A 19740-nucleotide genomic window follows, 5' to 3' on the forward strand; every position below is an offset into this window, starting at 1 on the left:
TGCCTCTCTTAAGGAAGAGGGGACAGCGCCCACATCTTCACTTTTTGTCCCAGGCCCCACTACAACCTTGCTACGCCCCTGTATAGCTTGGTCATAAAATCCGAATCATCTTCTCCTAAAAGAGCTGAAGAGGTTGGTTTTAAATCTACAAACCTGAGGTTAAAAAAACCAGAAGTTGTAACTTCCATAAACCTATACAATTACAATACTGCACACTTTTCCTTTTCAATGGTTTTATAAACTCTTAGACCACTTAGAAATAAGAGGCATAATTCCACAACTAAAATCACATAGTTAATATAAATTATAACCAACTGCTTGTGGAAATTAAATATTTAGGTAAGTGGGTCAAGCATAATCTCTCACAGCAGGATTGCCTCTGTACTAATATATTGCCTAGACTACTGTTGTTATCGCTAACAAAACTTGTGTGTGCTTCAGATTGATTTATCAATGGCATCAATCAACCAACCAATTTATTTTCTGAAAAAATGAAGCATCATAGAGTTAAAGTCCAGATTACATGCAGACTGATTAATCATGAAGTAAGAGTGCCTAACGGCACAGCGGGGAAATAACTTGATTAACAACCCAGAGGTTGCTGGTTCGAATCCCTGCTGGTACGTATATCAGGCAGCAGCAATATAGGAAGATGCTGAAAGGCATCATCTCATACTGTGTGGGAGGAGGCAATGGTAAACCCCTCCTGTATTCTACCCAAGACAGACACAGGGCTCTGTGGTTGCCAGGAGTCGACACCCACTTGACAGCACACTTTACCTTTAGGAGTGCCTAAATTAAGCCGTCATTTTCCAGCCCAACTGAAATGGCTGCTTGAACTGGAAGCTTCTTGAGAATGATTCCATGCAAAGTGATTGAAGATTTCCTTTAATTTTACAGACAAGGCAGACCCAGAAGAGTACATAACTCCTTTAAATGCTGCTGGAAAGGCAGAGAGGAAAATATCATCATCAGCCCTTACAGCTAGAATATTTAAATGCTTGAGGAAGAAGTTCACTCCTGATCTATCGCCACTTGCATATTTGTGTGCATCCTCTTTTACAGCCGAGCAGGTATTTGAACTTTTTATAGAGAGTATCAGATTTAAATGTCTATGCATTCTAACTGAATTACAACGATACTGGAAAACTGCTTAGGAAGACCATCATCAATGTTTAGCATCTCTCCTTAAAAGTCTTCAGCCATGATAATCCCCATTTGCCTCTTTCCGTGTAGTAAAGGAATCAGAAAGCGTTAAGTCATCTATAAGCAAATGTGTTCATTGACGGATATAGCCGCGAGTGCCCCACATGATTTCTCTTGGCCTGGTTTAAACTTATAACATGGGGTTCCCCTTCTCTCTTCCCCTATGATTTCTTGTCTGTTCTGGCAAAATCTAAGGATTTAATTGAGGTCCTTTAGCTTATTTTGGTTCTTTCTCTTTATGCTCTTTGTTTCTTGCTACCCAAATTGTATTTCTAGCCAAACATGGCCGTATGATAAATGTCCTTAGACACCAGCCCTTTGCAGATGTTATCTCTGCATTTGACTAGAATGCATTGAGGGGAAGGGAGATGGGAATGCATTGGCTACCCACATAGTGCTCCATGCAGACCCACTCTCCAGCCATGCCCCTGAATGTGTTCAGATCTTATCCACAGAGGCAAGTGCCAAACTCCTTCAAACACTTGCACAGAGCCACTTGCACTGCATTCAGCACTTGCCTCTTCAGAGAAGAACTGGAAGCAGGAATGTTCAGTGTGTGTGACCAGGGAGAGGCACTTAAAGGCACTCTCTCATTTTCTCCCTCCACACATTTAACAAATACCTGAAGAGGGCTACTACTCCTTGTCCCTGGGATCAAGAGTCAGTTCTTCTATGAACTCTGGTGCCCAGACATCTTACTATGTTCTGTGGCCTCTAAATCCTACCAGTAGCACTGACCCCTGCTGCCTGTGTTCTCTCTCTCTGATTCAGTTCCACACTTCTCCAGGAAATGCTGGGTAGGGATGTGTACGAGCTGGTTCAGCACCTCCTTTGGGAAGTGCCGAACCGGCTTGGGCATCTGCAGCTGAACTGGTTCAGCAGGGCAAGAGTGGTTCCCTTAAGAAGCAGGTCTTTACCTGCTCTGCTGCCTTACCTGCTCTGCTTCTCCAGCATGGTGCTCACTCTAGCAAAGGCCACTGTGGTGCTGTTCCCTGTAGCCTGCACATGCGGCATCAGTGTGCACATGGCAGCCGTGCAAGCAGGCTGCAGGGAACAGTGCCGCAGCCTTTGCTAGAACTAGCGCTGTGCCTGGAAATGCAGCGAGGCAGCAGTGGAGCAAGTAAGGACCTGCTTACCTGATTCTTAAAGGAACTGCTCCCTTACCCTACCAATGCCTGCATGAGCTGTTCATGTACATCCCTAATGCTGGGAAGGATCCTGTTATGGACGGTCCACCTCAACATATCAGAATCAAAGGTACCAACTCAGAAGTATGTGGAATTGAGGCCTGTGCCTGATTTCATTTTATATTAAGAGTTCAATTAAATGCCTGGACTCAAGGTAAACTGATACCCAGGTCAACTGCTCTGTGAAGGAGGAGGCAATCCAGCATTGTATTGTGAAATGGCTACTCAAGGGAGTACAAAAGCCAGGCCTGAATGCTATATCCAAATGCTAAAATGTGACTCACTACCAGATAATGTCTGTGGAAAAGTTGAGGGGCTGATCTCCCCCTCCTGTTGCAAGAAGCCAGCGTTAATCCTTGTCAACGATTAACTCAATTGCTCTCTAAAGATTCAACATAGGTAAATTCTTACCTCACTGACAGGATGCTTCTGCGTTAGTAAAATGTATTGATTAACTCATCTCACACATGTGCCCCTTTTTATGTTACTTTAAATATTCTCTTGTTATAATTACACACTAGATAGAGGTACACAAGAAATAATGTAATTGCTGTCTCACACAAATAGAACTAATTCTCTCACTAACTCCTGACTTTTAACACCTTTTGGGAAGATGCCATTTGTAGCTCAGAGATGCAGATTTGCTTTGGGCAATGTTCCCCCCTCCCTTCCTAAGCGCACAGTTTACAGAAGATGAGATTGAGATCTCTCTGGACTGGCCAATATCCTGAATAATTAAAAGACATTGTCCAGAAGGTAGCAGCAAGTTGTCACCTTTTGGGGCCCAGGAAAAGATGAGATTTGAATAGACTATGAAAGATCAAAGGAAAAATACACTATAAAGAATGAGGCTACTGGACAGAGAGTTAGCAAACTTTTGCCTACAGCAAGAGCTGCTCACAAGGATCCCAGAGTTTGCTGCTAAGCCGCAGGGCAACATCAGGAACTCTGTCCATGGACAGGAGCTGTCTGTGACTTCTACTGCGCAGTGAGAAGTCAAGTCTTCCCCAGCCATGGTGCTCTGGCTCTCAGCCGTGATCTGAGCAACTGCAAATGCTCCTGTCTCCTGCCAAAGGCCTCGCTCCTTCAGCTGGAAAGATCTCCGCTCTCAAGTCTCTGATCCTGGTAAATATGCTGCCCTTACAAGCCTGGAATCCCTTCATCCCTTCCCCTTCTTCTGCTCCCTTCCCCTCATCCCTATACTAATCCCTGATCTCCCCCAAACCATGCCAGCCCTCAGCCTTCCTTCCCCCCCCTCTTTTCTGCCTGTATATTAGGCTTTAGGAAGATTTAATGCACACACATATGTAGTTAGGAACACTGGTTGAATACTGGTGCTGGCTAGGATGTTCTGTTTAAATGCTGTTAGTAATATATTGATAGAGTGTTCTGCTTTCTGCTAGACTATGTGTTATTCTTTTATACTCAATAAAGCCCACTGAATCTTTGAAGATTGGTTTGATCTCCTTTCTTCCATGCGCCCAGATCCTACATGGTCACCATATAAAAGAACTTGGTCACTTGGTGACACTATGAGCCAGGCCTAATTTGGTATGCTAGCTAATAAGCATATTTAGTATATAAATCAGGCCTGGACCGTAACAATCCCTGTCTGAAAACCTGGATAGCTGGCGCCAGTCGGCGTAGACAGTACTTGGCTAGATGGACCAATAGCCTGTTTCAGTATAAGGCAGCTTCATACATCCCATTTGCACTAGGATAAATAAATGCTAAATTATCAATGCATGTTCAAAAGAAGTTAACTATTTGAGTTACAGAGCTATTTATTTATAACTAGCTCCTTGAAACCAAGACATTTGGACACAAATATAGCAAATGAAGTGCCCATTTAAAGTGCTCTCATTCAACAACCTGTAAAAAAGACATTTGAAAAATAAATACTCTTCTAAAAGTGTACCAAATGGGTGCCAGGTTATCATTTTCTGACATATCAGAGGTCAAAACCAGCCATTAATCATACTGGTTCTAGAGCTATCTAGCTGGGATAATACATTTGTGTCCTGCTGCTTTCTGTCTTCTGTCAGGTTTCTAAAATTTAAAAACTGAATATAGCCCACAGAAGAAAAACCCATAATCTAGGACTAGGGAATAATTTTAATAGGACCTAACTAAAGAGTTACAAAGTATTAACAGTGACTGTTATGGGATCCCAAAATGGAACTATTTGTATACCCTCTTTTCTCTTTAGCACCAGCTTTGGTACTTGGCATGAATTGGCCTGTGGGAGGAACAATCTAGGAATAGGAACTGCATTAGGAATAGCCTAGGAAGTCAAAAACTATGACAAATGCACTGGATTCCTTTGAGGGTCAGAAAAAGGCTCCCTGTCCCCCTAAGCCAGGCTGACTGCATGGTTATTCCCAAACAGTCCTGAAGACATCTCCAGACCCCATCTCTATCACCTAGTCCTTTATGACATCTTCTCCACACTTCATGCATTCTTGTACATAAAGACCAAATAGTCAAGTTCCACCCAGATCCACACTAATGACCCAGGGGTTCAAAGTTATCTGCAACTCTCCTCAGAAGATTCCTGACAACCCCGCAAATCCCCATCTCTTGTATGGCTCCTGTCTAGCACTCTTTTGAATCCTTTTGTTTCTTTAAGCACTAGAGATGTGCATGAATAGTTTTTTACAATTCAATATTGAAAGGCAAAAAATGGAATCAATTCATCAAATCAGCTAACCATATCTGGCCAGTTCGATGAATCGATCCAAAAATTCAGAAAACTATTCACGATTCACCCATAGTAAACAATGAGGAACTTGAATCACCCCATTGTTCCCCATGGGTAGATCCTAGGGACACCAAATTGTGTTAGGTGATAGGGCATGATGGGTGGTACCTACCACCCAACTTCCCCCCCCCCACACACACACATAAAATGGGCAAGAGGGTAAATACGTGTATTTTTAAAAAAACTTTCCATAAAACCCCCATTAAAACCTAAACCCCCATAAGAAATTAAAAATCACACACTTCCCCACTTCTTTTGTGGGTTGGTTGGGTGGTAGGTATCACCCATCATGCCTTATTACCGAACCCACTTTGGTGTCCGTAGGACCGACCCATGAAGAACAATGGGGTGGTTCAAGTTCCCCATTGTTTCCAATGGCCAAAACAAGCAGAGTGCACACATTATGCAACCCTGCCTGGAAAAACACTGCAGAACAGAAATACACACAGTCCCTCCCAACACAGAATACCTTTTGCCAAATACACAGTTCAAAGATGGCAAAAAAATAAATAAATCACTGACCCAGAATCCACTGCCAGCCACAGCGCCTGCGCTTCAGTAACATCACTGGCACAAGTTGCTCGCTCTCTCGCGCTCTCTCTCTCTCACACACACACCCCATTATGAGATTCCATCCTTACTTTCCAGCATTGCAGCAGCTGCCACAGAAGCACCCTTAGCAGCAACAAGCATAGCCATAAGCTCAACCACAGCAACATCTTCAGCCACATTTTGACTGAGTAAGTACACCTTGCAATACAGATTGCAGAGCAGACCAAAGCAGGGAGTGAAGCACAAGCTAGTCTTAAGGCCAGACATGGAGTTCATCTCACAGCAACCACCAAGAAAATATCTCACAGACAGAGACAGAGTACTGAGCTGCCACTGTCCAATGCCACAACACAAACCAAACCATAACTCAAGGAAAGCAGGCAGGCACCTAAGTTCTGCCTTTGTCAATCTGAGACCCAGCAAAAACAGACAATATAGCAGGAATAACACAGCATATTACACTCAGTGCAGGGAGGCGGGGAGAACCCACAAAATCAAACCTTTGATTCCTTCCTTCCTTCCTCCTCTCCTGATGTATCCTCCTCAAGGGCACAACTAAGAGTTCTCTTTGCCACCCATGCCCTATGAAAATATTTTGAAATCCCCCCCCACCAGCCAATGAGGGCACAGTTACCCATGACCACACTTAACTTGAATGACAACTAGCCAACCAAGAATCAAAGAGATCTCAAGCCAATAGGAAGTCAGTGCCAGAAAACTAATCAGCAAGGGGGGGAAAGCCCACCAAAATGGCAGCTCGAATCATGCAAAGCAATTCACACTGAAATGGGGCTAATTCAATTCTATTGCATATCAGCCCCTTTATTTTAAGGGTGATTAGATTCACATTAGTATTACACGAGTTGCCCCAATTCACACACAAATCAAATTGCACATCACTCTTAAACACCCCATTGCCTCTCTACTAGAATTGTCAATGAGCAAGCATTAGCAAGGGAGGCCAAGCCAGCTTCCCTTTTCAACCTACAAGTTTAACTAGCCAAAACCTTCAGGAGAAGAGCAGCTCCGAGGATTCATTCTGAAATCTGCTATACCTTTCTCACATGCCAGCTTCATTATCAACCCCAGTCTTCATGATTCATCTCACCTGGACAAGCTGACTACAGAGGGCGACCCATCGTTCCATAGCATTCAGGATTCTTTTCAATTTCCATTCCTTTTCTCTCTCCCCAAGTATGCATGGTTAGGTACGTATGTGGACATGTGTGTAAAGTTCTCACCAGTCAGGCTAGAACACGGCTGCACAACTTTGGCCCTCCAGCTATGGGAGACTACAGTTCTCACCATCCCCAACCATAATAGCCATTTGTCAACAATTATGGGAATTGTAGTCCAACATCTGCAGGAGAGCTGAAACAGAGCCCTGGGCTAGAAGCTTCAAGCCTATTTTTCACCAGGATACTACACAGAAGAGGGATGTTCCCTTTTCTGTGGAGAGGGTGTTGAACTCCTCCCCAGAATAAAAAGAGAATTCCTAAAAGCACCCTCCACCCAAAGGTCAGCCCAAGAGCTCACAATTAGTGGTCTGGTGTAATAGATGGTTGGGGGGGGGGGGGGTTGTTGGGGTTTTTTTGTTTTTTTGTGTCAAGATGTATTGTTCTTGACTTCACTCATAGGCCATTATCTCATGAGAGTTTGGACTATTCTTGAAGTTAGACATAGCCAGAAAACAAGCTCCATGGCTATGGGGAATGACTTACAGCCAACTCCCTAGCCAGGGATATTTCTCCGGTGTCCCTTTAAAGTGGGATAGTGACTGCTAGAACCCGCTTGACATGGGTTCTAGTTGTTTAAACTCAAAAAAATCAGACATGGCCAGTGAGTTTCTGCGCACTGCTGACAAGGGGGCATGGCCATGCCAGCTCCTGTGGTATTAAAAAAAGCACTGCTGATGCCCATTCATGCTCTACATCTAGGTCTCTCCCTTCTTCAGCCTTCACCTGCTTCCCTTCTCTCATTCTTTAGTACACTGCATATAGGTAACTAGGTGATAGAGCATACACAAAGAATCCACAGAGCATAAGTTAAATATTAGCACCCAGACACACACATGGACATCTTGCATGTTCTGTGTCATGAGGAACTGCACTGCATGTTTATCCTGCTCAGGCTTCATTTTGTGTACTGTAAAGTATGTTGTAGTGATCAGCCACAGACCAGCCCCTCCTCTCCCCTAAAGAGTTAACTGGAAGTGACAGGCTGGTGAATTCCAGGGATCAGCCACTCAACACAGCAGGTGGGTGGGACCTAGAGAGCGTTGGGAGGAAGAGAAGAGTTTCTTTGTTAGAAAGAAGCAGGCTGGGGGTGAGGAGAGGTCATGTGGCCATGGAGGATGGCTGCGGAAGGAACTGGGGATCTTTGAGAGATAGGATTGCAGGAACTTTGATTCTCATCAGATGGTGGGTGAGTTTTCAAGGAAAGGGGGATTCAGCCTAGGGAACAGTTTGTTAGATTTTGCATTAGAAACGTATATTACTTTTGTGTGCTTTGTAAATCTGTTCTAGGATGGTCTATCTGTAAGCTTTTAAAAGTGTTTTTGTATTTTCCTACACCCATGTTCTTTGTAACTGGGTAAACAAAATTTTTAAAGTGTAGTGTCCCAACATCGTCTGGGGTGCTTTTTGAAGTATTCTTGGAACCTACTGAGTATTTCTTTTACCTGTATCTAAAAGATGAGAGAGCCTCAGACCGAAGCAGTCAGTAGCATTTGAATAAAGGTTTTCTTCTTTGCATTTTGCAAGCCTCTCAGTTGATTTTTAAATCAAGAAAGGGAGAGGCAGGAAGGGTGTTTCTCTGGTGCAACACGCCTGATACATTCAGCAACTACTAGTTTTCTCACCACATGTAAGCTTGCACGTGGAAGGTTTTTGTATACTTTTCCAATAGCAAAGGGAGGAGAGTTTTTCCCTGGGATTTCTACCCAAGGCTAGGGTGGGGCAGAGGTTAAACTCTTTCGATAATTGGGTGGTGATGGCAGCCTAGACCTTCCAAGATTATTGGAAATTTTTGGGGAAAGCCTTTGCTTGGAAAGTATGCAGGAGATAATTCAGCATTTTTCTTCCCCTCATGTGGGCTTGCTCTGAGACAAAGGCTGGTAATCCGCTACATATGTATTCAATAAAACATATTTTTATTTGGATGTAAGCCTGTGGCTATCAATTTTCTGGGAAACTGCCTGCTTTATAACCATGCCTCAGGTCCCCTTAGGGGCATGACAAAAGTGTTCCCTCTAAGGCATGCACACATGCACAAGTTTTTTTGGATGTCTGCTCAGTTAGTTTTAGATCCCCCTCAGGTTGAATTAGGAAGGCCCACTCTGAATGCACATGTGCCTTGATACTGCTGCGCCGAACAAAATTCATTCTGCACAGAGATGGGGGAAAAACTAGAAGGAACCACTTCATGACAACCCCTCCCCCATAACACAAACTTTTGAGTGTACTTTTGACAATGCTTTTCTTTTAAAATTTTAACAACTAACAAATCATCACACTTTAGAACCTCAGGCATTGGGCTTGAGCATTCTTGGCCTCCCCTGTCCCATTTCCAGCAGATTTCCCACGACTGGTGCCATGCAAGAAAAAAACAAGCACTGAATCATTTGACCCACAAAATACAATGGATCCTTGTACATTTCCTATGCATTTATGAAAGGGAAAATCCAATGCCACCACAGTCCAGTAATTCACTTAACATCTCTTAAACTGAATTCAATAATGTCTCACAGTGATTAAACTACCCTTCCCTTAGTAATCCTTTGAGTCAAGAACAATATTGCTAACTTTTAAAAGGCTAAACTAAGGACCAAATGAGACACGATACAAGAGATCCACAATCAAGAGTTCTACTGGTGTTTCAGGATGTTTTTTTAAAAAAGAGTTAATAGTGGCTGTGTTAGGGTGGGGAATCAGACTGAGAAAGTTTAACTCATTTCCCAAATCAACCCCACCACCACAAGTGGTTATTTGTAGCATGGAAGAAAACAAACAGGTACCTATATGGTATAGCTATCCCTTCTCCCTGCCAGGTAGTAGTCTACATGCAGGGTATTATTATTACTTATTATTTACTCGATTTCTATACTGTTTTGTTTGGAGGAGCATTCATTCATGTGAGCTCTCACCACTATCCTCTGAAGTAGTGAGAAAGATGGCATCATGTAGGTGGCCTAGGAGAGAGCACCAGCTGAGGAAGACAAGTAGAAGGATATAGCAGAATCCTAGACCTTTCCCTTAAAAGGAAAGGACAAAGAGTTTGTTTTGAATGCAGAATGGGGTAGGAAAGGTGTTTCCTCAAATCTCTACATACATCACATGGTGTAAGAGACTAGAGAGATAAATGATTCTGGCAGCAGAGTTTTGGGCAGAGCTGAGTCATGACAAGGAAAGCTCAGAAAGGAGACTGAAATAAAAGGAACATCAGAAGATGCCAAGTCAGACCTAGCTCAGTATTACCTCTCAGCCCTAGCTGGAGATGCAAGGGAAGGAACTTGGAACCTAATGCATGCAGATGTTCTTCCCAGAGCAGCCTCAACCCCTAAGGGGAAATATCTTACAGTGCTCACATGTATTCTCCTATTCAAACACAAACCAGGGTAGATCCTGCTTATCAAATAGGACAATTCATGCTTGCTACCACAAGACCAGTTCTCCTGCCACAATAATGGCAGAAAATGACTATTGCTGGGAGGAAAAGAATCAGATACTTTCAATATTTTAAATAGCTTTTTAAAAATTGTCTAGTTAACAGGGTAGATAGAAACAGGGCCAACAGATCTGGAGAACAATCAAGGAGAAGACGACATCAGAGGAAAGATGAGGCAACAAGGAGACATTTAAGTAAAACATCACAGAAAGCTGGAGATGTAGATCTGAATGAAGGGGAATGGTCTAAAGTAGAGAGAAGACTGAGAATTATCAGAATGTAGCCCCTACTGAAAACCATGAGAACTGATCAAGTCACTCAAGGACCAAGCGTAGAGAAAGAATGGGAAGCGGTAAGAGGGAAAGTCCTAAAAAATACCGATGGAGAAGAGGAAAACAGATGAGATATTTCATCAATGAAGGTATCATCTTGACTTACAGGAAGAAGACATGTTCACTTGAACATGCAGAAAGAGAGCTAGCTGTCTGAGAGCACAGATCAAGGCATAGAGAAAGACAAGTGTGGGGAAGGTGGTCAACTGAATCAAAAGGGACAGTAGAAAGACCAAGGTAGGCGAGAACAACAGGCATATTACTTTTACTTTGGAACTGCAAGTAGAGATTTCAGAAGTAAGCTGTTTCTGTGGGCTATACTCTACCCATTTTCTTTCCCCGCAAGGACAATATTTCAGTAAAAGCTGAAGGGGAAAAGCTACCTAGCAAGAGGTTTGAGCAAACATTTTTGTGTTGTCAGAAAACAAATATTTTAGACAGCAGGAAATAAAGATAGCCTTTTTTGTAAGAACATAAGAACAGCCCTGCTGGATCAGGCACAAGGCCCATCTTGTCCAGCATCCTGTTTCACACAGTGGCCCACCAGATGCCTCTGCGGAGATCACAGGCAAGAGGTATGTGCATGCCCTCTCTCCTGCTGTTGCTCCCCACAACTGGTATTGAGAGGCATCATGTCTCTGAGGCTGGAGATGGCCCACAGACACCATACTAGTAGCCACGGATAGATCTGTCCTCCATGACTTTGTATAAGCCCCTTTTAAAGCCATCCAAGCTGGTGGCCATCACCACATCCCATGGCAAAGAATTCCATAGTTTAAGTATATGCTGTGTGAAAAAGTACTTCCGCTTGACTGTTCTAAATTTCCCAAACTTCAGTTTCATGGTGTGACCCCTGGTTCTAGTGTTGTGAGAGAGGGAGAAAAAAATCTGTCTACCCTCTCAACTCAATGAATAATTTTACACACCTCTATCATGTCTCCCCTTAGTCGCCTCTTTTCCAAACAAAAGAGCCCCAGATGCTGTAGCCTAGCCTCATAAGGAAGGTGCTCCAGGCCCCTGATCATCTTGGTTGCCTCTTCTGCACCTTTTCCAGTTCTACAATATCCTCCTTAAGATACGGTGACCAAAGCTGTACACAGTACTCCAGATGTGGCCGCACCATAGATTTGTAAAAGGGCATTATAATATTTGGATTTTTATTTTCAATCTCCTTCCTAATGATTCTTAGCATGGAATTAGAGATGACATTTTCAATGGGCTGTCCACCATGACCTCAAGATCTCTCTCCTGGTCAGTCACTGACAGCTCAGATCCCATCAGCATATATGTGAAGTTGGTGTTTTTTGCCTCAATGTGTCATCTGCACATTTGGCCACTTTGCGGTCACCTCAACTTCTAGATAGTTTATGAACAAGTTAAAGAGCACCAGTCCCAGTACCGATCCCTGGGGGACCCCACTTTTTACCTCCCTCCATTGTGAAAACTGTCCAATTATTCCTACTCTCTGTTTCCCGTCTTTCAACCAGTTACCGATTCACACATGAGCCTGTCCCCTTATTCCATGACTGCTAAGTTTACTCAAGAGCCTTTCGTGGGGAACTTTATCAAAAGCTTTTTGGAAGTCCAAGTATATAATGTCAACCAGATCTCGTTGCCAGAACCTAAGAGGTATACTCGTGGGTCAAATGGGCCGTAACCCCAAATTTGGCTTAAAATAAGCCAAATCTGGCAACAGGACCTGTTGACACATTCAAACACCTCCAAAAGGTTAGTGAGGCAAGACTTTCCCTTGCAGAAGCCATGCTGGTTCTCCTTCAAGAAGACCTTTTCTTCTATATGCTTAACAATTTCATCCTTAAGTATGCTTGCCATCAATTTACCAGCACCAAAGTTAAGCTGACCAGCCTGTAATTTCCCAGATCCCCCCTGGTTCCCATTTTGAAAACAAGAGTCACGTTGGCTACTTTCCAGTCCTCTGGTACAGAACCTGATTGTAGAGACAAGTTATATATTTTTGCTAGCAGATCAGCAGTTTCACATTTGAGTTCCTTCAGAACCCTTGGGTGGATGCCATCTGGCCCTGGCAATTTGTTGATTTTTAGTTTTTCAAGACAGTTTAGAACATCTTCCCTTGTCACCTCAAACTGGCCCAGTTCCTCAGCCGCTAAACCTGAAAAGCTCAATTCTGGAGAGGGTATATGGTCAGTAGCCTCCGCCATGAAGACAGATGCAAAGAACTCATTCAGCTTCTCTGCAATCTCCTAATCCTCTTTAATAATCCCTTTCACACCCTCATCATCTAAGGCAGGCCTGCTCAACTTTGGCCCCCCCAGCTGTTTTTGGACTACAACTCCCATGATCCCCAGCCACCATGGCCAATAGCCAGGTATTATGGGAGTTGTAGGCCAACATCTGCAGGAGGGCCGGAGTTGAGCAGCCCTGATCTAAGGGTACGACTGCCTCCCTGGCAGGTTTTCTATTTCCAATATATTTAAAGAAGTTTTTGTTATCCCTCTTGACACTTCTAGCTATATGCTCCTCAAACTATCTTTGCATCCCTTATTGTCTCCTTGCATTTCTTTTGCCAGAGTTCTTTCCTTCCTGTTCTCTTCATTTGGACAGGACTTCCATTTTCTGAAGGAAGTCTTCTTCCCTTTTATAGTTTTCCTGACTCTACTTGTTAGCCACGCTGATGTCCTCTTGAACTTGGTGGTACCGTTCTTGGTATATATTCCAACTGTGCTTCTAGTACTGTGGTTTGAAATAAGTTCCATGCTTTCTGAAGTGATTTGACTCTGACTTTCCCTTTCAACTTCCTTCTTACCAGTCGCCTCATTTTTGAGAAGTTTCCTTTTCTTTTGAAACTTTTGAGAAGTTTCCACATCTGTGTTGGACTTCCTTGACAATTCTCCACTCACATATATGCTGAATTGAATCACACTATGGTCACTGCTACCCAATGGTTCTGCAACTCTGACATCTTGCACCAGGTCCTGGGCACCACTCAAGACTAAATCCAAAGTTGCCATCTCTCTGGTTGGTTCAGTGATCTACTGTTCCAAGGCATAGTCATATAGCACGTCCAGAAATTTGGCCTCTCTGTCATTACCTTAATGTGAATTTACCCAGTCTATGTGTGGGTAGTTGAATAGCAATAACATAGCAATAGCACTTACATTTATATACCACTCTATAGCCGAAGCTCTCTAAGCAGTTTATAATGATTTAGCATATTGCCCCCAACATTCTGGGTACTCATTTTACCGACCTCGGAAGGATGGAAGGCTGAGACAACCTTGAGCCCCTGGTCAGGATCGAACTTGTAACCTTCTGGTTACAGGGCGGCAGTTTTACCACTGCGCCACCAGGGGCTCAAGGAAGTCACCCATTATTACTGCCCTTTCTTTTTTTGATGCCTCTCTTATCTGTTTCTCCAACTCCAGGTCACTCTCAGCGCTTTGATCTGGAGGGTGATAGCACATCCCTAGTAACACTCTTGCTTTCAGTCCTTGTAATGTTACCCTAGGTTTATGTTACCCGGTCCACCTAGGTTTTATAGCTTATTGGAATCTATCCATTCTTTGATATACAGTGCCACTCCTCCCCCAATCCTCTCTTCTCTGTCCATGCTATAGAGTTTATATCCAGGAATAATCGTGTCCCACTGGTTCTCACCATTCCACTAGATTTTTGTTACACCCACTATTTCTATGTTTTCATTAGAAACCAAGAACTCCAGCTCACCGATCTTGGCTTGGAAGCTTCTGGCATTGGTATATAGATACCTATAGGCCAGGTGCCTCACCTGGTGTTGGCATGTGCTATCCCCCTTACCATCTTTCCATCATTTGACCCAACATTTACTTACCATCATTTTATCCATTGGGCAAGCTGTCCTGTGTTTCCTTCTGCTCAACTCCTGGCTCTACTCTGTCCCCTTCTGGTTTATCCAGAACATGTTCACCCTCACACCTTAGGGGATTTTGCTGGCAGAAGCAGATACCAGCCAGTTCCTGCCAGCAATCCCTCAGGCATCATTTTAGAAGCTGCTCTGCGACCTTCTTGATTTTTAGCACCAGCAGTCTGGTTCCATCTTGGTTCAAGTGGAGCCCATCCATTTTGTACAGGCTTCACTTTCCCCAAAATGTATCCCAGTGCCTAATGAATCTAAACCCCTCCTCCCGGCACCACCGTCTCATCCACACATTGAGATCCCTCAGCTCTGCCTGTCTTGCTGTCCTGGCGCGTGGAACAGGTAGTACTTCAGAGAATGCTGCCCTGGGGGTCCTGGACTTCACTATGCTACCTAGCAGCCTACATTTGGCTTCCAGGACCCCAAACTGCATTTCCCAACATCGTTGGTGCCAACGTGCACCACAACAGCTGACTCCTCCCCAGCACTGCCTAACAGCCTACCTAGATGTAGTGTGACATCCACAACCTTTGCACCAGGCAGGCAAGTAACCGTGTGGTCTAAATGCAAGTCACAGACCCATCTCTCTATGTCCCTAATGATTGAATCACCCACTACTAAGAAGGCCCCACCCCCTTGAGGAATATCCTCTATGCGAGAGGATATTGGTGCATTACCTAAGGGGTCCCTGCTAAGGGAATGTTTCTCTTTTCCTCAGACCAATGCCCTCCTTCCCTGAGACTCTCATTCTTCATGACAGCAGAAGCACCATCAGCCTGGGAGTGGGATGCCTCTACCACATCTCTCAGGGTCTCATCCACACAGCTCTCTGCCTCCCTGAGCTTCTCCAGGTCAGCCACCTTGGCTTCAAGGGGACGAAATTGTTCCCTGAGAGCCAAGAGCTCTTTACACCGAGCGCACACCCATGACATCTGCCCCTCAGGCAGATAGTCATACATGCAACATTTTGTGCAATACACTGGGAAGCAGCCCCTCCCCTGCTGGCTTTCTACCTTCATAATTAGTTTTATTGGCTGCTTAGAGTATATAGCAATAGCACTTACATTTATATACCGCTCTATAGCCGGAGCTCTCTAAGCAGTTTACAATGATTTAGCATATTGCCCCCAACATTCTGGGTACTCATTTTACCGACCTCGGAAGGATGGAAGGCTGAGTCAACCTTGAGCCCCTGGTCAGGATCGAACTTGTAACCTTCTGGTTACAGGGCGGCAGTTTTACCACTGTGCCACCAGGGGCTCAATATGGGGCTTGAGGCTAAGTACTGGGTACAGCTGTCAGCTAATTAATAGTTTTTAGTTTTGTCCTCCAAGGAAATTGCAATGGTTGGGTAGTACTCCCCTTATTCTTGCATTAGGTGTCTCCCCTGTAATGAAGGGGCACTACTTGTGTGCCTCCCCAGAGAGTTGCCCACCAATCTCCCACTAAACTGCTTCATATCTGTTTGCAAACTCCTGTTAGGAAAGGACCTGGGAGCAAAGCTCCTCTGGTCCAGCCTTGTATTCAACACCAGCAGTCAAACTGACACAGCTCAGGAATGTGAACCCTCCCACAAGCTCGGGCCCTAACCTGGAATGAATTTATCCTTTATCCTTCCCTAAAGAAGAGCAGCAGCATTTTCCATGTTTCATGCAGCTGGATGTTCATTCAAAATGGCTTATTTGAATTTCAGGGGCTACAATATATTTACATATATTTTTAAAGTCATTTCTATATAATATTGGATGTTCTGGATATTCTTCCTAAAGCTATACTCAGGTGACCAGAGGCTCACTTTTACTGTTCCCTTTCAAAGTGGAAGAATGCAGTGCAAATTTTGTCTCCCTCTGCCAAATGCACTGCAGCATGGTGCATCTATCCAAAGGCACATGATGCAGCCAACTTGCTGAAGCTAAGTAGGTCTTGACATGGTCAATGCCTGGATGGGATACTCATGTATGCTGCCTTTGGGGATGGAGATGTAGCTCAGTGGTAGAGCATCAGCTTTTCATGCAGAAGGTGCAAGGTTCAATCCTTGGCAACTCTAGGTAGGCCTGGGAAAGACTCCTGCCTGCAACCTTGGAGGAGCCGCTGCCAGTCAGTATAGACCATACTGAGCTAGATGGACCAATGGTCTGACTCGGTATAAGGCAGCTTCCTGTGTTCCTATGCACACATACCAGAAAAACTGAAATTACAGGCCGACCACTGCAAATGTTACATTTCTGCTTTGTATGACCCAAAGCATAGTATCTTGTATCCCAAACAGCAAACAAAGCATATATACAATGAGTCAAAGCAGAGAGGTTAACTTCATAGTCATTCCAAATGATGGAGATGAACTAATATTTTGATTCCAAAAAAGTTATATATAACCTGATCCCAATGCTAACTCTACTTTTTAAATATTGATGGGAGTTTGAGAATACATGACAATCTGACGGATTAATTAAGATCTTCCACTGTTTGAGATGGAGTGATTTTTAACTAGTGATACTTTCAGGCCAAAATAATTTTAAACTAACATTTAAAGAGATAATGGTTTCAATCTACTTACATCTAAAGCAAATTTTATGCAATTTTGAGTCAATATGTTCATTTTGACACTGCAATTTACAATAGCACCTGAGATATGCTTGTTATAAGCAAATTGCTGTGACACAACAGCAAGGCAACTCTTCCATGCTCTGTGCTGTCTCCCTGCTCCATATATTCACAATCATTATTGTCCATATATTTCAATTTTTATACTGTTTAATTACCATTTGTTATGTAAGCTCTATAGATTTTATTCATGATACATTATGCAGCTTTGGGAGTTGGGCATTGTTTAGACTATAAAATATGAGGACCTCATTTGAAAGAATATTAAAATCTTCCACTGTCTATCAGTGCCAGGAATAAAATCCTTGGATAACAGCAGCAACCTTGCAGTCCTTTGTGCTATAGAAACTAGTTCCTTAGCAACCAATGAAGACAACTGTGTTTCCAAGGAAATGTAGAAGACATTTATAAAAGTATGAAAGAAAGCAACAGCAGAGAAATCACACACATGCGCGCACACACAACCCTCTGCCTTAAAAAAAAAAAGAATGCCTATCTACAGAATAAAATATGCCTCCTAAACTGAACTAAAGCTGGACTTGTAAAAGGTATTTCATCTTACTGGGAGTAACACTCCACCGCCCACACACACGAAGAGAAATGTCTGCCTATACCATCATCATTCCAGGTACTGGTCACGATTCCAAGAACTATTTTACATGTGCCACAGCGATTTTGGAATTTCCCCCTTTGGTCAGCAGGTTCTTGCAAAGTATCACAATAATTCTGAAAGTCCTGTCAACTTCCAAAGTGATTGAATGTAGCATGGGGGCTTGGTTTCAAATAAAACGCCAGGACTTTTCTTGGGTATGAATAATTAGATGCAGGGTTTGAACTGCATCAATCAGTTTGCTAATTAAGCACTCTCTGGGGGAAGGCCTTCTGCATCTCCTGCTTCTTTCCAAGATTTGGTTGGTGGAAATGTGCAAGAGATCCTTTTCTGTGGTGTCCTAGGATGTGGGACTTCCTGTCATGGGAGAACCACTTGGCTACCAGTCTGACTGTCTCTTTGAATTTGATAAAGACTGGTTATTTTGAGAACGCAAATGGTCATTCTTATTTGTTCATCTCTGCAAGACTGCCACCTTTGGGATTGTTGGCTTAATTTTATGGGATTATTGGCTTTTAATTTTAATTTTACAATTGTCTGTTGTATTTAATTTGCAGTTTGCTTTTGGCTCATGGAAGGTGTCTTGTTCTGATCAGAAAGGTGGAACAGAGATTTCTAAATAGTTTGTTAGATTTTTTTCAGGGGCACTTATTCAATGCCCCCCAGTCTCACAGTCACAGAAACTCTGCCAGTCCAAGCCGATTCCTGCTGCTCCAGGCAAGAAATTGATGGATAGTGGGGCTCAGTGCATGTACCACAGTTTACAAATACATATTGTTCACATTCCTTGAAAAGATGGCTTTTCCTGATTCAATGCTATAACTTGAAAACCAGGAGTACAAGTAGTCCTATCTTATTTACCATAGGCATTCCTTAAGAATTGCTGTCACTCTTGGCAAGAAAGCAAAACAGGAGACAAAATCTCAAGGTGCTGTGAAGCATTTATCAGAGCTCAACGCGTTTCAGCCACAGAGGCATTACTAAAACATTTAAACTGATTTCCTCATCACATCTTGATTTCATCATATGTATGAGACTCCATGGACTTTATAAATAAGTGGTATGACAGTACTTAAAGATTTTTTAGTCACTATGGATGTCAGATCTTAATATACTAATATTCCTCAGGATCAAGCTCTGGATACTCTACAGGAAGTGTTGGACAAGAAGGTGTCTAAATTTCCCTCCACTCATTTTCGTGTCAGTTTAGCAGAAATCTTTGAAATTTCAATGGTCAGCTTTTTTGGCAGATGAAGGGAGTGCCTATGAGGTGCCCTATGGCACCTGAAATAGCAAATTTGTACATGCATGCTTACAAACAAAAATGTATTTTATCCTCTGACAACCATTTCTGTTCTAATTTGGTCCTTTGGTACAGATTTATTGAAGGTGTTTGTTTTTGGAAGGGTACTATAATGGAGTTACAGTCATTTTTTGACTGGGTCAGTTCCAGGGATCTGAACAACCAATATGATAAACATTCTAACAAAGTACTGATCAGTTTTCTGGATCTGTCAATTAGGAAGGAAAATGGCTACATGCACAAGTCACTGTACAAGAAACCTGCAGATTGGAACACTTACCTGAGGTCTGACAGTTCCCATTTTAAGTCCCTCAGGGAAAAATTACCATTTGGACAACATTTGAGGTTAAAATGAAATTGCTCCATTGAACAATCATTTATATGTGAATCTAGGGTGGCCAAACAACAATTTCTTGAGAGAGGCTATCCTACGTCAGTTGTGGAGAACAAAGCTACAGCAGTTCCAAGGGAGGAACTTCCGCAGACACATAAGAAGGGGTCTTCAAATTCCATTCATTGTAGTTTAACATTTAACAAATAATTTACAAAAGAAAATCAAACAGCATTGGTACATCTTTTTACTGGTCAGAAATGAATAGAGAGAGAGTATGTGTGATATACTTAATATTTTCCCAGGGACTTCTAA

The 19740-nt window shown here is 43.1% G+C and overlaps 1 protein-coding gene and 1 long non-coding RNA gene across 7 annotated transcripts in view; one reads left to right on the forward strand and one right to left on the reverse strand.

Annotated features, from left to right (window-relative positions):
• Positions 1-10896, forward strand: part of LOC128349336 (uncharacterized) — a 92053-nt gene extending 81157 nt beyond the window's left edge. The window contains exons 3-4 of the long non-coding RNA XR_008318751.1: positions 901-1073; positions 10812-10896. This is a non-coding gene — a long non-coding RNA (uncharacterized LOC128349336). The remainder of the gene's footprint in view (positions 1-900; positions 1074-10811) is intronic.
• DCLK1 (doublecortin like kinase 1) overlaps positions 1-19740 on the reverse strand; it is a 399204-nt gene that overhangs the window by 315958 nt on the left and 63506 nt on the right. The window lies entirely within an intron of this gene.

This window comes from Hemicordylus capensis, chromosome 3 (genome assembly GCF_027244095.1).
Source record: "Hemicordylus capensis ecotype Gifberg chromosome 3, rHemCap1.1.pri, whole genome shotgun sequence".
In the NCBI taxonomy this organism is placed as follows: Eukaryota; Metazoa; Chordata; class Lepidosauria; order Squamata; family Cordylidae; genus Hemicordylus; species Hemicordylus capensis.